General features: G+C 36.1%; 1 protein-coding gene and 1 pseudogene across 1 annotated transcript in view; one reads left to right on the top strand and one right to left on the bottom strand.

Moving 5' to 3' along the window:
* CA8 (carbonic anhydrase 8) overlaps positions 1 to 17,822 on the bottom strand; it is a 146,242-nt gene that overhangs the window by 94,988 nt on the left and 33,432 nt on the right. The gene's annotated exons all lie outside the window — the stretch shown is intronic.
* Positions 6,122 to 17,822, top strand: LOC110221358 (heterogeneous nuclear ribonucleoprotein D-like pseudogene; annotated as a pseudogene).

Genomic DNA, 17,822 nt, shown 5'->3' with positions numbered 1-17,822 from the left:
TACTTTTTGGTTTATTGATTGATTCATTATGGTTTATATAATATTGTGAACTATAAAATATTATGTAAATTATTGTTAAGATTTTATCTCTGATTTTAAGAAGCCAAAAAAATGAATGAGGAACAAGAAATGGGAGGAAAAGGGAGTCAAAATTAAAAGATTACATAAAAAGGGATATTCTATGCAAGGAAAGCAAATGAGATTTGCACAAGGTAAATAAAATTACAGTATAAAAATGGCCATTTCTTGCTCTGATAGTGTTTTTTTTTTCATCTACAGAAAATGAATGTAACTACTAAAATATAGGCTTCAATTTCTTCATCTGGAAAATGAGAGAATTAGACTAAACATCCTCTAAGATTATTTCCAATTCTAAATCTATGATTCTATGATCATATATCTCAGTCTCTCAAACACATTCCTATAGGGAAAAGGTGGGAACTCAACTTGCATTCACTGACATGGCACCTAGGCTGGACCTGAATTGTGGGCATCACAGATATAGTGAGATAGATAGATAGATAGATAGATAGATAGATAGATAGATAGATAGATAAATAGATAGATAGACAGACAGACAGACAGACAGACAGACAGAGAGATAGATAGATAGATAGATAGATAGATAGATAGATAGATAGATAGATAGATAGAGGTATACACATACATATACATACACATACATACATAATGAAATATGATGTATACATATAAAATTACATATATGTATAAACTTGTACATATATTATATATACATAATTACAGATAAAGGTACATATATATGTATGTATATATGTACATATATATATGTGTGTGTGTGTGTATGTATATATATATGTATATATATATATATATATATATATATATATATATATATATATATATATGTATGTATGTATGTATCTGTATATATGTGTTTCCAAATCTCTCTCCAAAAAAAAGTCTACATGGTTTTGGGAGGACTCAGAAATGGAATACAATTTTATCCTATCTATAGGAATGTTTGTTGTATCATATCTTCAGAGGTACAGTTAAAGATCATAATCTCAATTTGCAGAACTTGTTCTGATAAGATTTTTATGTTTGTTACTAGGTCAGAAATTTCTCTAAAATTCTGTGTTTGCTTCTCCATATTAAATAACTCTCCTTTCTTCTCTCTCCCTCCCCACTGTCCTCACTGCTGAAGACATCCTGAAGTTTTGAAAGAGAGCACCTGCCTTTAAGAGATTTGATTTAAAAAATCTACAAGGAAGGGGAAGCTAGGTGGCTCAGTGGATAAAGCACCAGCCCTGAAGTTAGGAGTACCTGAGTTCAAATCCAGCCTCAGACCAAACACTTGACACTTACTTAGCTGTATGACCCTGGGCAAGTCACTTAACCCCAATTGCCTAAAAGTAAAAAAAAAAATCTACTAAGTGCTGGCAACACTTCTGGTGAAAAAAGAAAAAAGGCATAGAGTTTTTCAAAGAGATATGCTCTATAACATATGACATTTGCAACCTCTCAAGAAGTAGTAGTTATTATTATTGTTGCTGTGGAAATTTGAGGAGATATTCTTCACTGAGATATGAGATATGAGGAATCTTCCAGGTTTGAGGTTCTTCTAACACATGTCACAAATTTCAATCACCAGGACATCATGAACTGCCTCAAACATTATCTAAAGCCAGAGAGTGCCTACATACAGGGAAGTATGTATGATGTAACCAGACCTGTCTTTCTAGTTCTAATAAAGGAAACTTTCTTCCTTCTTGCTCCTGCTCCCCAATTTACCCCCACCACTGCTTTGCATATGCCCATTCCCATCATAATTTGATTGTGTCTTCAAGTGTTTCCAAATTTTTCAGTGCTGTCATTTGTTGATTCTTGGGTTTATCCAATATGCGAATTAGAGGAGAGAATCACGACAAAGTGACAATCCAGAGTCAGAGTATTTAACAGTATTTTTAATAAATTCTACCCCTAGAAGGAACCAAACACAGTCCTACCATAGATATTTTTCATTGCAACACAGAAACTGTTTGATCTTTTGATTCACATCGATTTGTCCATTTGCTTGTGGGTGAGAGGTCATGGAGAGCAATAGCTAAATTCTAAACATTTTTTGCTGCTTTCCAAAATTTATCTATAAACTACAGTCCCCATGGGAGACAGCCTGTACTAGAAGCTATGCAGAGGACAGAGTTTCTTCAGAAAACATGCTGTCTGTAAAGGAAATGTTATTCTGGAAAATGGAATCAAGTAGCAAAGTCTAAAAAGGTAATTTAGCACCAAACGGATGGTGGTTTTGCTCTAGATGATGTATTTTAACAGCCCACTGGATGTCATATTTGCATAGGTTTTGCAAGAGTCAAATTTATTTAACTTTTTTTCTCCATCTCTCAATGCAGTGGTAGCCCCAATCATACCCTATAATGTAATAATGCTGATCTTCTGCCCAATATGTTCATTAATAATATTGGTGGATTGAGTTCTTGTTTTTTCTCTTTCCTGAACATCTGCCTAACAGAGTGATGGTGTGGTAGCATATCAACTTTCTTTTTGAAGAATCACAGAAGATACCTTCTACCTTCCACAGCATCATCCTATAGCACGGTGATTTGCACATAATAGGGGTTTAAATCATGTTTGTTCAATTGAATTACTGCTATGCATATACAAGGGCCTCAACACAGCTTCAACCAGGCCATCCTCAGTCAGGGTCCACTAATGCATTTTTCAGTCCTGGAACATTCTTGACCACCCAAAGGGCAAAACAAATATAACAAAGCCCAAAAGATATGGTAACCATATAAAATCTAGGCTTCCCTAAAATAGACTAAAATTTTGTGGTCATTTAGGGCCTTAACTGAATGTCTCATTCATTCCAAATAATGACCATAAGCCATCATTTAATCTGCCTGAGCCTCAGTTAATTCATCAGCAAAATAAAAATAATAATACATAAAGTACCCAACCCAGAGGATAGCTTTGATAATGTGTGTAAAGAGCTTTTCAAACTTTAAAGTACTAAATTAATGACACCATTATTATTTATTATTATTAAGCCAGGTAGCCAGAGCAGACTTAATAGCTAGCAGTTAATTCTCCAATGGCTATTAGCCATTATAGAATACTTCCTTTCCAGTCAAGTTAACTGGCACAGGTTTTATGCTACTAGGAAATGTACAGCCTTGGGTTATTATCTGCTTCCCTCTCTACTTCACACTCCCACACCCTTTCAGAGGCCTCTACTTCCTCAAAGAAAGGGCAACTTGGTTTCAAATGTCAGGACAAGGACAAAGCGACAAAAACACTCTTCAAGGTAAAAAAAAAAGTCACCTTTCAGTTCAACAATCAACTTATCAACATTCTCTTCCTTATTAAACAGGTAAAGCTCCATAAGCTTCAGGTACTCTGGAATGAACTGTCTATAGCAATAATAATAATTGACAATTATATCACATATTAAAATTTGCAAAGTACTTTACATAGATGATCCCATTATCCCAATTTACAGATGAGGAAACTAAGGCTCAATAAAATTAAATGACTCGTCCATCATCATACAGCTAAAGATTTAAACTCGTCTTTCTGATTTGAAGTCTATCCACTAAACTACTGCCTCTCTTTCTGTTACTAGGAAACACTCCAAGTCTTTGATTCCTGCCAGCAGTTGTGTGTGGCTTGTTCCCATTTGTAGACATTCCAATTCAAACACAAAGACCAACAAGATTACCTGATCCAAGTGAAAAACACATTTCTCAATCTTGCAACATAAATTGTGGCTAAGGAACTAGCTAAGTACTTCTTGAAACTGTGACATGTTCCTGTTCATTCTAAGAAACAACTGGGATGTTATTTAAATAAGACAAATGTATTGGGCAAGAAGGTCTGCCAGAACCTTGCTGATTATTATTGGGAAGCTGAAAATGCATTGGTTAACCCGAAGAGCATGAACAGGTGCAGTCAGCTTTGCTATAACTTGAAAATATGAGTTGCTAAAAATCTGAAATTAAAACCACAGGGCTTATGAGGGAAATAGAGTTAGAGGCACAACTTCATCAGTGACATAAAAAAGATAGGAGCCAAAGCAAATGGTAGTACATTTATGTGCATGTTGAATGGTTAAGAAATAAATACTACAATAATTAATAGTGGTGTCCCCTGCCATGGGTTATTGTACAGCTTACACCTCAGGCTGGCAAAGTTGAGTGGCTGGGGGTCGGTGAGCAAAATCTTCAGAACTCTGGAAGGTGAAGAAGGGAGGAGGGTCAGACCAGCCCATCACCTCCCATAGGGCCTATTGTACCAGAAGATATATAATAAATATAGCACTTTACCTTGAAAAAGAACTGAAGTTAACTTATGGAAGTGGGCATTGGAAAGGTTGCAACTAGCAAGTTGTTGTGAAGTTATGCAGTTTTCTGTGTTCTCTCATTTTTTTCTTTGATGATATTTTGAATAAGCAAACACAAAAAACTAACATTATACTCAAATTGTTCCATAATAAGTCAATCCCTCTGAAACAAATTTGAGTTTTCAAAACAAGCAGTATAGCACAACTGACTGCATTCATAACGTCCAAACTGTGTCAAGCAGGCTATTTTCCACTTATCCCTGTCAACTAGATCTAAAAAAAATTATAAGAACTCTATGAATTCAAAATAATATGCATAGATACATGTTTCTTAATGCTAATAGCTAACATTTATATAGTGCTTTTAAGTTTGTAAGGTGTTTTACATATATTATCTTATTTTATCCTCACAATAACTCTCTGAGGTAGGAAATATTATTCTTCATTTTACAGATGAAGAAACTGAGGCAATTTAAAGGTACAGTCTGAGGCAGGAGTTAAGTACAGGTCTTCTTGTACATTCTCTATCCACTATCCATGCTACTCTTGGACTCTAACCAAAATATCTGAGATTAATGAAAGCAGATTGCTGCTGCAAATGGCTATTTTGTTTAAGGCTTGGTAATCAATGTAGTCTGCCTCTATATTTAGGAGGGCAAGGGAGAGACAGACATATAAACAGAGATAAAGTGAGGAAAGACAGAAAGATGAGGAGGAGAGAGAGAGAGAGAAGAAGAAGAAGAAGAAGAAGAAGAAGAAGAAGAAGAAGCAGCTTAATGCTACATTAACACTTTCTTTGCATTCATCTGAATGTACTTTCATGGTGCTAGTGTCTTCCATTCATTTAATATATAAACTCATCTGTGCCAAAAAGATGTACTATCAATGAAGACAATTTATGGAACAAAAATATTCACAGCATGCAGAGAAAGGATCTGCTTTTTTCTGAGTGAAGGTTCATTGCAATTTTTGTTATTCTGGGGGAATTTCTTTCTTTATCTTGTGGTTAACAAAGGTATACACAGCTAAAGGGCATCTAGATAGCACAATAGACAGAATGCTTAGCCTAGAGTCAGGAAAACATCCTCCTGAGTTGAAATCTGGCCTCAGACTCTTACTAGCTGTGTGACCCTGTGCAAATCACTTAACCCTATTTGTCTCAGTTTCCTCACCTGGAGAAGGAAATTGCAAACCACTCTATATCTTTGTCAAAAAAAAAATCAAATGGGGTCATGAAACATCCAACATGACTAAAGACTGAACAAAGCTAACACAGCTAAAATGGAAACCTCATCACTATCATCCCTGGGTTGTTTGTGCTTTGTAAAACTAGAGAAGCATAAACCTTTTCAAAACTAGAACTGTATAGCTTCAGTCACAGATGCCCAAATGTCATCTCAATTGTAATCAAAACAATTATGCCCATTTTACTTCCTCCCTATCATTAAAAGAATGATTTCATGCCATATAAACCCTCCCTCCACTGCCACCACAACCCTTTTTTTAGGGCTTCCACTGAAGAGATATTCTTTATCTCCTAACTTGGCTCTGAGAAATAGACACAAAGTTCAAGAATAAATCAGTACTTAAGTATGATCTCTTCAGTCTGGATGAGGATCCAAGCCACCTCAACCCAAAGAATGACTTTGGCAAGGTCAGGACATTTGCTTCTCCTCCTCCCACAATTATGTTCCTCAAGCCTAAGATAGCAATGAAGCAGTCTTTGCAGAATCAGCAATATACTTCACAGCTATCTTAGAAATGTTTTCTTTCCACAGGATAATGGCAAACATTGTCAAAATATTTTCAGATGGAAGGCACCACAGAGCTTCCCAGAGGTTGGCATCCCAAGAAGATGATGATAATGATGATGATGATGAAGGTGGTCTTAATCATGATGACTGTGATGATGATGGTAATGATAATGATGAGTAAGATCATGATCATGACCATGATTGTGATAGTGATAGTAATGATGATCATCATGATGATGGTGATGGTAATGATGATGAGGAGGAGGAGGAGGATGATAATGATGATGATAACTAATATTTATATAACACTTCAAGGTTTACAAACACTTTACATATTATCTTATTTGATTCTCACAAGTCTGTGAGGTAGGTGCTATTATCATCCCCATTTTACAAATGAGAAAACTGAGGCTCAGAAAGGTTGAGTGACTTGGCAACAGTCATGCAGCTAAGTATATACAGCAAGATTTAAACTAAAATCTTCCTGTCTCTAAGTCCATCACTCTATCCCCTATACCACCTAGCTCCCAAGACTAAAGTTCCCACCAAGATTCAAACTCCACATCACTGGATTCAGAGTCTAGAGAGTTAACCATTATACCAGGCGGCCACCATATTCTTCCTGTTCCCTGAAAACTTACCCAGATCTAAGACACCTTCCCAAGGCAACTACCAGAGGAAAAACCGAGATTCTAAGTTTTCCAAAGATCACACAATTTTTCAATAGTAAAGTAGGCCCCAGCATTATAAAACACTAAGCCCAAATCTCTTTCTCTTACATCCAGGCTAGTCTTTCCAACAATAATTAAAGAACAGAATTTACTGTCATGAATTATTATTGAGGGGAATGGCTTAATAATTTTCAAAAATGGATTAGTTATTTATGGGAACAAGGATAACATATGCTATTACTGTAGCCAAAAATTATGCTTAAGGGCATGAAATAGTCATTAACTAGGATGGAGAATAAATTTTCCCTGTAGGAAAGTATTGCATGATTAGGGTCACTCAAAAAGATTAAATGTTCTCTAGCACTAAATGTGGCTGATGGCAGACTAGACAAAGTAAAATATCACCTATAAACTTCTGATGTTATCAGATTTGTTTAAACTGAAGAAAATACTATTTTGATTGTACTAAGTAATATATTTTTAGGCAGTAGTAAATTTATAGTCCTTTAAAATATTCATTGTGACACTGAAACATTAGGGGCTAATTGTATTTACTTTAAGTGAATAATATACAATATGGAAAACAAAAGTACCTTCAAAAGTTATGAACTATCCAAGAAAACACATCATTTCTACAAAAAAAGGACAATTTTCTAGTACATACTGTATTATCTTTTGCCATATGTGCTTTATTTGCTTAATGTTAGATCCATTCTCAGACCATAACCAGTTTATTTTTCTCAACATACAAAGGAACGTTTTTACAAACTAGCTCCTAATCACTTAAAAATAAATAAATTTTAAATATGTCTCTTAATTGGATAGTGTTTACTTAAATACTTTCTAGATGTGCAAAAAGCTCAATGAAGTAATTTTTTAAAAGTTGGCTATTTTTTTAACCTTCATAAAGTGATAAAATAAATTTCTAGCCTCTATCTAAACTTCTCCAACCTCTTAAGAATAAAAATAAATGTGTCATCATCATCTGGCTATTATGATAGAGCAGTGAACTGGAGTCAGGAGATTTTAATCTTGCGTCTGACACTTACTAGCTCTGAGATCTTGGGCAAATCCTTTAACTTCTCTATGTCCCAAAGAACCTTTTGTGCAAATGAGGTTAATATTAAAAGTAGTATCTATCTGTAGTGATTAAAAGGTTCAAGAGACACAGTTTCTGGGTAATTTAATCATTTTACTAATAAGGCCAGCATGTTTACTAATAAAAGGATGGTGATTTGTGCTCTCTTAGACCAAAGACAATCATAGCAGTGGACTCAGGGCTTCTTTGTTCTTTTGGAAGAATAGTGGCAATCAGCTCTGATTGGTTAACAATTAATGAAAGAAAGACTATTACAGTGAGGAGCTGAATGTAATATCATGTCACATGCGGACAGAGAGACTATAATATATAATATATCTCTACACCCAGACCACCCCCAGCCTTGGACAATCTATTCAAAGAATTTATACCCCACCCAAGCCTGATTAGAACACAGTGGCTACTCTACCTGGGTGGGGTCTTGAACAAGAAAGTTAGTCCAAGCCCATTATTAGCAATGTCTTTCAAGAGACTGAACTTTTTAAAATCAGGATTTTAGAAAAAGGAGGAACTCTGGATCTCCCCAAGTCATTGGTTATTAATTATCATTTATTTCATATCTTACAGGGCTATTGTTAGGTTCAAATGAGATCATGTATAATAAAAGTTTTGCAAACTTTAAAACTGCTATGCAAACACTAGCTATAGTAAACGGCTCAAGTTCAGATAATGATTATCTCATGGTTTATATAGGACTTTATCTTACAAAGCACTTTCCTCAAAGTACTATGAGGTAAGTAATATAAGACTGATAAGTTTCCATTCTTCTCATTCAATCACAGAGAAGACAGCTCCTCTTCAGAGAAAGGGGCAAAAAAAGACGAAGTGCATCTAAGTAGGGGTAGGCACTCCTGCTAATTAAGATGAGTCTTTTAGCTCTCAGTTGGTTTTCTCCAAGTAAAAGCTTTGATTACAAATCAGTGAGAACCACTCCCACCCCCACCCTGTACTTTGGGTACCTAGTTAAATGAAACTTAAGCCAAGTGCAGATAAGTTGATAAAAACAATGGAAGCAGACCGAAATCTGTGATAGTTGTCCTGAATTAACAAGGCAGGTTAAGTGGTATTTATAAAAAATAATTGTAAAGTGTTTCCTGTGGTATATCATTTAATTTGGGGTATAGCCTGATGACTCAGGACCAATAACAAGGAAGAATCAGGATTTCTAAACTCAGGACTTTAGTGTAGGCATTCTAAATTACCTTTAGAGTTCTGCTGCTCTGGGGCCAAACTCCTGAGGCACACCTTACCCCACTGCCTGCCCTTCTCCCCCTTCTTTCTGAGGGTTTCAGGGATGGGAACTGCTAGCTTGTTGCAGAGACATGGGTCAGGTTTTCTGGGGAATAGGTCACCCCATCTTTCAGTATATTTGTATCTAGAATGGACTGTTCTCTGCTCCACTCCACCTTTCTCAACAGAATTTTCCTGGGGCCCAAGAATTCCTAGTTACCACTCCCAGCCCTATAGAGATTTGGACAAGTAACTAATCCTGAAATATGTATAACAATGGCAAGCAATACTCAAATATTCCCATAGTTCTGCGATCTCATTAGAATGAATATTCCCTCCAACAAGGAACATGGATGGTTGCAACTCATTCTTGCCTTCCAATACTATGTAATTCTTATTCACATCCTTCCATAAGTTTGCTACAAGGAGCCCACCCAATGTATTGGAGGCCTTCCTCAATTTCTCAGGATGTTGTTTGGAGAACAGTAGAGTACACTGCCTGTACAAGATTTTTTCCATGTAAGGACCCCAGCAACCTCCCCACTTCCTAAATTAAGAAGCCAAGTAAACTCAAATACCCAAAGAAAGGCCTGTCATAACAGCCAAAAGCCCCTTTTCCCACCTACAGAGAGTTTGCAAATCAGCTAGGTACCAATTCCCAGGTATTCCCTACCCCCACCCCAGCATGATTCAGTACCAGTCTCAGGATTTAGGCTGCTGACTTCCTCCCCACTCCATGCCTGGTCCTGTTTGACCCAGATGAAAACACTATAAAAACCCACCTGATTTTACAGGTTTGGGCAACCCAAAGAAGTGTTCTAGGGCTTCATGCAAACAGAACAATATGTCACCTGCAATCAGGAGTACTTGAAGAACCTCCTTATCTTCAAGGGGAACCCTCATCAAGTTGGATTCAACACTGGATCATTTCCACAACAGCAGTTAACACCTTTCAGCGAGTCTAAGCCTCTCTGTTTTATACTTCACACAATAATTAACAATGGGATGGGGGGGGGGGAATCATGAAACAAAGTTATCTGTTATATCTTTCAAGGAATCTTGCATGGCTTTGACTTACGCATGGGAGACACTATATTGTATGAGAGCCTTTAAGATAGTGGTTATTATAGCAAATCAAATGCTTTTGTAGTAGTTGGAAACAAACACGCTAAGAGCTTGGGTTCTGTACAACTTTTAGCCAATTGTGTAATGATACAGATATAATTTGTTGTGATTATTTACAAAAGCCTACCTGCTCCCTACTAACACTATCAAGGATGCCCTCCAAGTGTGCCCATCTCATTTTCATAAAATTATATCTAGAAGGGAAAGTGAGGATAGAAGTTGTTGATATTCCCTTAGTCATGGGGGGGGGAGGTTGGGGGAGGGGATTATTAATAAGATACAAGATTTTTTTTGTACCACAAACCCTACCCTTGAAAAGTGTATTCCAGAGAGTCTGAATGGAAAAAAAAAGTACTTTAATAGAGAATATAATCATGGAAAGCATATTGAATTTGAAGTATGAAAACTGGAGGTCTCTAATTTTGTTACTTATTACTTATGTAATCCTAGACTTGGTGCAGTGGATGGGCACTGTGCCTGAAGTAAGGAAGACTCATTTTCCTGAGTTCAAATCTGACCTCAGACACTAGCTGTGTGACCCTGGACAAGTCACTTACCCCTGTTTGCTTCAATTTCCTCTCCTGTAAAATGAGCTGGAGAAAGAAATGGCAAACTACTCCAGTATCTTTGCCAAGAAAATCCCAAATGGGGTCACAAAGAGTCAGACACAACTGAAATGACTAAACAACCAATCCTAAACTACCATCTTTTAACATCCTGTACTAATTTTCTCCCCATGTGTCTTTTCAGGTTTAGTTAATTCAGAATAGTTAATAAACTTTCTAAATGTGAGCAATCTATTCCATGCATTCAGTTCCATTGTTAACTGTCTTTTAATTCTCAGATTCCTGAACCAATGACTTCATGAATACTGTTTTGATATTTAATATGTTTATAGCTGGCTATCTATAGAATCTTAACCTTATTCCTTGCGAATTACAAAATACTGTATAAAATTATTTTCCCCTATGCTACAATACTTATATTCTGAATATCCAATTATGCTTTTAAAGTGCTTAGGGAAATCATTTGAATGAAATATATGAAAGAACATAAATTTGTATTATACTGTGTTTTGTTTAATAATGATAATTTCCCTTATCATCCTCAGAGCTCAACACACTTCTTAAACTGTCACAAATCCTAACAGCATTTCTCTAAGGCGGCTGGGAAGAGTTTAGCAAAATTATACAATAGGTACAGATGAAGAAATTGAGGTTAAACAATTGAATGGAAGTCAAATAGCAAAGCCTGTGGTGAACTGGGATTATAATGTAGTTCTTCCCTACTAATCTCTACCTACCAGACCAAGCTGCTTCCTTAGGAAAACCTTAACACCAAAAATTACACTTCCCATTGATTCATTTCAATTTTTATATCCAATTTGCTTTCATTCATATAGTTCCATAATGATTCTGTTGTAAGCCTCCATGGGGATTCAATACAGAGATGGAGCAGCAAGAATACAATTACCTTCCTAATATCACCATACATTTTTGTTCCCTAATAAGGACTGATTTCTTATGACTAAAATACTTAAAGTTTTATATATACACACACATATGTACACATATGTATGGATATATACATGTGTGTCATATATATACATGTTCAATTTCAAGTTTTTAATAATTCTGTAATATAATCTTATTAAAATAGAAATAATAATACTGTGCTATACTTTGATTTTTTTTAAATCAGATATCTCTCTGTCTTGCCATTACTATAAAACAAGCTGATACTATAACTTCTACTAGAACATTGTTGTGTCTAACGATATTTCACACACACGCCCATGCACACACACACACACACACACAAACACACACACACACACGAGAGCCAGTGGCTCTTCATTTATCTGTTTCTACTACATGATCGAAGCTACACAAATTTGGATAGGTATGGAATATATGATTCTATTGTTTTGATTATATGTTGATTACCAAAAAAGGAAAGGACTTTATTTTTAATCCTATCTTAACCTAGCAGCACTCCTTACTCTGTACATTTGCTAACTCCTTCACCTTTATCAAAATGCATTACCCTTGTGCCCTATTTCTTCGAGTTCTTTCAAGGTGACTAAAGTTACTCTGATAAACATGTCCGTAATAAGCAATTACACCTAGCACAAAACAGGAGCCAAAAAAAAATTGCTGATTAATTGACAGCCCTTCCCAGAAAAAAAAAAACATTTTTATTCTAAAAGAGTCATTCAAAGCTTTGACTCAAAGGAATGATTACATAGCTAGGTGGCACAGTGGATAAAGCACTGGGACCTAGAGTCAGGGAGACCTGAGTTGAAATCCTGTCTAGCTGTGTGACACTGAGTTGATAATTTCCTTCAGTTTCCTCAACTATAAAATGGGGATAATAATAGCACCTTCTTCCTAGGTTGCTGTGACGAACAAATAAGAGAATATTGAAAAACACTTAGCCCAATGCCTGGCACAGAGTAGGTACTTAACAAATGCTTATTTCCTTCCTGCCTATGAATAGTGAGAATGTCAGGGACTATAACAAACAAGTAGAGGAGATAGACTTGATTGGGAGGCCTTTCAATGCTGCTTAGATCATACCACTTAAATAGCTGCTTTCGCTGCCCATAGATTCACAATTTGGGAAGGAGAAGGAGGAATCTTTCTGTGCCTTTGGAGAGAAGTTGTCTGATGCTGACCTGACTAGTTACTAGCCACAGTGGATTATCAAGGTAATATTCAAGCAACCACCTATCTGATTGACAACATCCTGGAAGGAGGGGTGCCTGCTTTTGCAAACATCCCAGGAATAGTTTGCTAGATGTGCATATCAGAGAACAGAACTATTTATAAGACAAATATATCTATTATTAGAAAAGAATTCAAAGAAATTTGAATAATAACTTTATAACATAAAAGATTAAAGAGTAAATTTGAATTAAGTTTATGCATCTTTTTTTTTCTTATTGTTGGATGGAAACTCTCCCAGATAGACAGAAAATCTTCTAATTGATAATTAGGCACAGAAGGTATCAGGTAAGATTCCATCTAGTAAGGGTCAAAAAAGAAGAAGTGGCAGTAATTGGTAATTCCCTCCTCAGGGTTACTAAAAACAGCTATTTATCAAGAGATAACAACAATAGAGAAATCTATTGTCTTTCTGAGTCATGTATTTATTTAAGGAATAACACAGAACCTTCTAAGAATTATCAAAATAGATAATAGCTAACCCCTTCTAGTGATTCAGATGGGCACAAACAATGCTATCAGAAGGAATCTAAAAAAAGTATTGCCAACAATTATGAAGTCTTAGATGGGAAATTGACTACTGTAGGACCACCAATTGCATCCTCTTCACTGTTATCAATTCAAAGTAAGAAAAAAATTAGTTTGGGAAGTAAAAATCTAGCTAAGAAGATGGTGGCTAAGAATAGAATTTGGATATCCAGATCACAGATTGCAATGAAGGAATGGAAATTCTTGGCCAGAGACATAGTACACATACCCAGTAAGAAAGTATTTCTCAAATGTCATGCAAATTTTATCAAAATGACTTTAAAGTATAATGGATGGGGATGGGAGAAAATTATATAGGTAGATATGTAGCTATATAAACATCTACATATTTACATATACATATATTTCTATGTGCATATATGTATATATATGCATATTCATGTACACATATGTGTGTGTGTCCCTCATGTCAGACACAATAATACAAGTAGCTAAAAAGAATGAAAAAGTCCAATAGTTGAGATAGCCAGAAGTTTACAGGAGACAAAAATTTAAGAAATAAGCCAGTAATAAAACCTATGACTTCAGATATCTATAATGAAATGCCCAAAGTTTAGGCAACAAACAAAAGGAATCTGAGGTCCTAAGAAAAGGAGGTAAATTTTACCTCAAAAGTATTGGTGAGAATTGGTGAGAGGAAACCCTAGATAAATAAATGGTGCAATAGACAGAGTGAGGAATTTGGAGTTAGAAAGCCTGAGTTCAAACACTAGCTCAGATGCTAGCTGTATGACCCTAACTAAGTCACTTAACCTCCTTGTGTCTCTATAACCTGCAAAATAAAGATAATAAAAGCACCTACCTCACAGGGTTGTTGTGAAGATTGAATGAGTTAACATATGTGAAGCACTTTGCAAATCTTAAAGGGTTATGTAAGTACTAGCCACAAGGCCTTGGTGATGGTTAGCTTGAAGAAGAAAAGACATGGAGAGAATATGACAGCTATCTTCAGATATTTCAAGGAAGAGGAATAAGACCTCTTCTGCCTGATCCCAAGGGCAGAAGTAGGGGAAAGAGAAGGAGGAAGCATTTACATAATACATACTATGTGCCAGGAACTGTGCTAAGTGCTTTACAAATATTATCTCATTGGAAAGAAGGAAGAGCAAATCAAAGTTGTAAAGAGACAAAGTTAGGATTCATGTAAAAAAAACATTACATAGAGCCACCCAAAAGTGAAATCAGATGCTTCACAAAGTAGTGGCTTCCTGCAGACGGAAGATATGAAGGTCATTTGTCCACTATGAAGTAAAGGGGAACTCTGTTAAGATATAAGTTAAAGTAGGTAGCTTTGAGGTCCCATCCAACTCTGGGATTCTGTGACATCTGACTAGATGGAGTATATATTGATTGAACTAGCTCGTCAGATGCACCAAGCAAGAGTTGAGTGAGGCAAAGGCTATAATTTTTTTCCAACTGTTCTTTTCTCATTTTCTCTATGTTCAATAATTTTTTGCCTTATAACATAAAAATAAAAGAGGAAATGTGGCATAATAGACATAGAGTTAGCCTCAAAGCCAGAAAAACTTGGGTTCAAGTCCCAGATCTTCAGAGGCAATGTAACATAATGGATAGAATGCTGGATCATCAGGAAGTCCTGGGTTCAAATCCTGTCTCAGACACGAGGTGACCTGATGCATGCCACTTGACCTCTCAGTATTCTAAGAAACTTTCTGAGACTATGTTACAGAGGTATTGCATTGGTACAGAACATTTCCTCATCCTGGAACCCCTTATAGATTATATGACTCTCCCAAGGTCACAAAGCCAGTATGTATCAAAGGCAGGACCTGAAACCCAGTTCTTCCTGGCTTGGAAACCAGCTCTCTAGCCACTACACTTTTTGGAGGAAGTGAGGTGAAATAAACATTTATTAAGTGCCTACTATGTGCCAAGCACTGTGCTTAGCACTAGGAATACAAACAGAGGCAAAAGATAGCCCCTGCCCCCAAGGAGCTCACAGTCTAATAAGGGACACAACATGCAATCAAATCAAAAGCAAGCTATGTACTGGATAACTAGAAAATAATCCTGGGATCAAGAGGGGCAGGGAAGACTTCCAGTAGAATGTGGGATCCTAGTTGGGACTTTAAGGAAATCAGGAAGGACAATAATCAGAGCAAAGAAGGAAGAGTATTCCAGGAATGAGGACAGCCAGAGAAAATGCCCAGAGCTGAGAGATAGAGGGTCTTGTCTGTGGAACAGCCAGGAGACCAGTGTCACTAGATCGAAGGATATGTGTTGGAGAGTAAGGTTTAAGAAGACTGGAAAGGTAGGTGGGGGCTAGGTCATGAAAGACTTTGACTGCCAAACAAAGTGTTTTGTGTTTGATCTTGGAGGCAACAGGAAACCAAGGAAGTTTATTGAACAGGAGAGGGGAATGACATGATTGGACCTGCATCATCATCATAGAAGTAATAGGGTGGGAAAAAAAGGAGGAAAAAAAGAAATTTACTTGATGACTTTGTTTTATATTTGAAGGGAATAGCAAGTTATACAGTTTCATGTACAACCATCTTTGTCATTGAGCTATGTTATGGAAATGCTTGTTTTCTTCCACAAATACGTATTAATTTAATTTAAAGGGGGGGGAATAGTAGTAGTAGTAGTAGTAGTAGTAGTAGTAGTAGTAGTAGTATTTATAGAGTGCCTTTAAAAATGATTTTATATATATATATATATATATATATATATATAATATATATATATATATATATTTGTATCTAATAGAGCCATCTCTAGGGTGGGTGGAGGAAGGAAGAAAAAATGAAAAAAAAAAGAAAGTTACATGATAACTTTGTCAAATATATAAAAGGAATAGCAAGTTGTACATAATAGATTTGCAGTTTTATATGCTATCATCCTTTTTTCTTTCTACTGTTATAGAAATACTAGTTTATTTCTTAAGTTCAGGATAAAATCAATAAGATTTTAGAAAAACCTTAAGGTTTTGAAAATGCTTTCCTCACATCAGCTCACTAGTGTAAGCAATATGATTCCCATTTCATAAAGAAGAAATCAAGGTCAAAACAATTAGGTGAAATTGCCTGGGATCAGATAAGTAGTGAGTAGCAGAGCCAGGGCAAATTGTCATTGCAAGGAAAGAACACTGACTCCTTCCCTGTATGGGTTTCTTATCTTTGGCCTATTCCATGAAAAACACCCACAGCCCCTGCCAGCCATCTCACAAAAATGCACATCTTTAAGTTTAGGGAATCAGGTGAGAGTATATGGATGTTTCAATGCCAATCTATCATAAGTAATAGAAAAACCACTTATGGCAGATAGCCGGCCAGAAGTAGCTCAATAGCATTACCTTTATATATTGAGTACATCACAATTATTTAAAAGTAGGATAATCAGATTCTTACTAGAAATGTTACCACTTTCAGAGATAAATAACTCTTAAAGCCACTAGATTACCCAAAGTGATAATTTACTCAAATAGCTTTAATGCAGCTCCTAAAATTTCTGAAATTGCTCCTGCTGGGTATTTCTTACAATCTGTTAAATGTGTAATGATGGCTCTTCCTGTCATTTTAAATCCAGTTTCATATAAGCTGCTACCACTGTGACTCTGTCTCCTTGCCACCTGCCCCCAGCTGACAGCCCTGCCACCAGAGAGGTCATGAATGAGTACAGTAACATGGAGTTCAGCCAAAGGGTCCAAAATCTACATGAACAAGAATGAGCAGGACCTTGGTAAAATGTTTTTTTGGAGGGCTAAGCTGGGATACAAGCAAGAAAGAGCTGACCAAATACCTGTCTTGTTCTGGCAAGGTTGTAGACTTCATCATTAACAATGGATCTAGTCATTGGAAGGTCAAAGGAATTTGGATTCATGCTTTTCAAAGATGCTGAAAATGTTGATAAGGTCTAGGAACTTAAGAGACACATACAGGGTAGCAAGTGGATAGACCTTAAAATGGCCAAATCTTTAAAATGAAAGGATCCCCCTAAAAGAGTATTTGGTGGTAGATAACATCTGAATAACAAATCAAAGAATATTTTAGAACATTTCACAAGACTGAGAATATTGAATTTTCTATACACAGAAAAGTGAATAAAAAAAAGATTCCATTTTGCTACATATACAGATGAAGAACCAATAATGAAATTATTAGAAAACAGATGTCATCAAATTGGTTATGGGAAGTGTGAAATCAAAATTGCACAGCCCAAAGAAGTATGCAAGCAACAACAGCAACAATATAAAGGAGGGAGACATGCTACAGCTGGTGGACCATATGACACTAGGGGTCAGGGCAAGGTCAACAAAGCATGTACGGAAAAGCATCCCAAGGGAGTGGTAATCAGCAAGACAATTGA

This window comes from Phascolarctos cinereus, unplaced genomic scaffold, assembly GCF_003287225.1.
Source record: "Phascolarctos cinereus isolate Bilbo 61053 unplaced genomic scaffold, phaCin_HiC Scaffold_4;HRSCAF=312, whole genome shotgun sequence".
Classification (NCBI taxonomy): domain Eukaryota; kingdom Metazoa; phylum Chordata; class Mammalia; order Diprotodontia; family Phascolarctidae; genus Phascolarctos; species Phascolarctos cinereus.
This window is presented reverse-complemented; position numbering and strand designations above follow the sequence as displayed.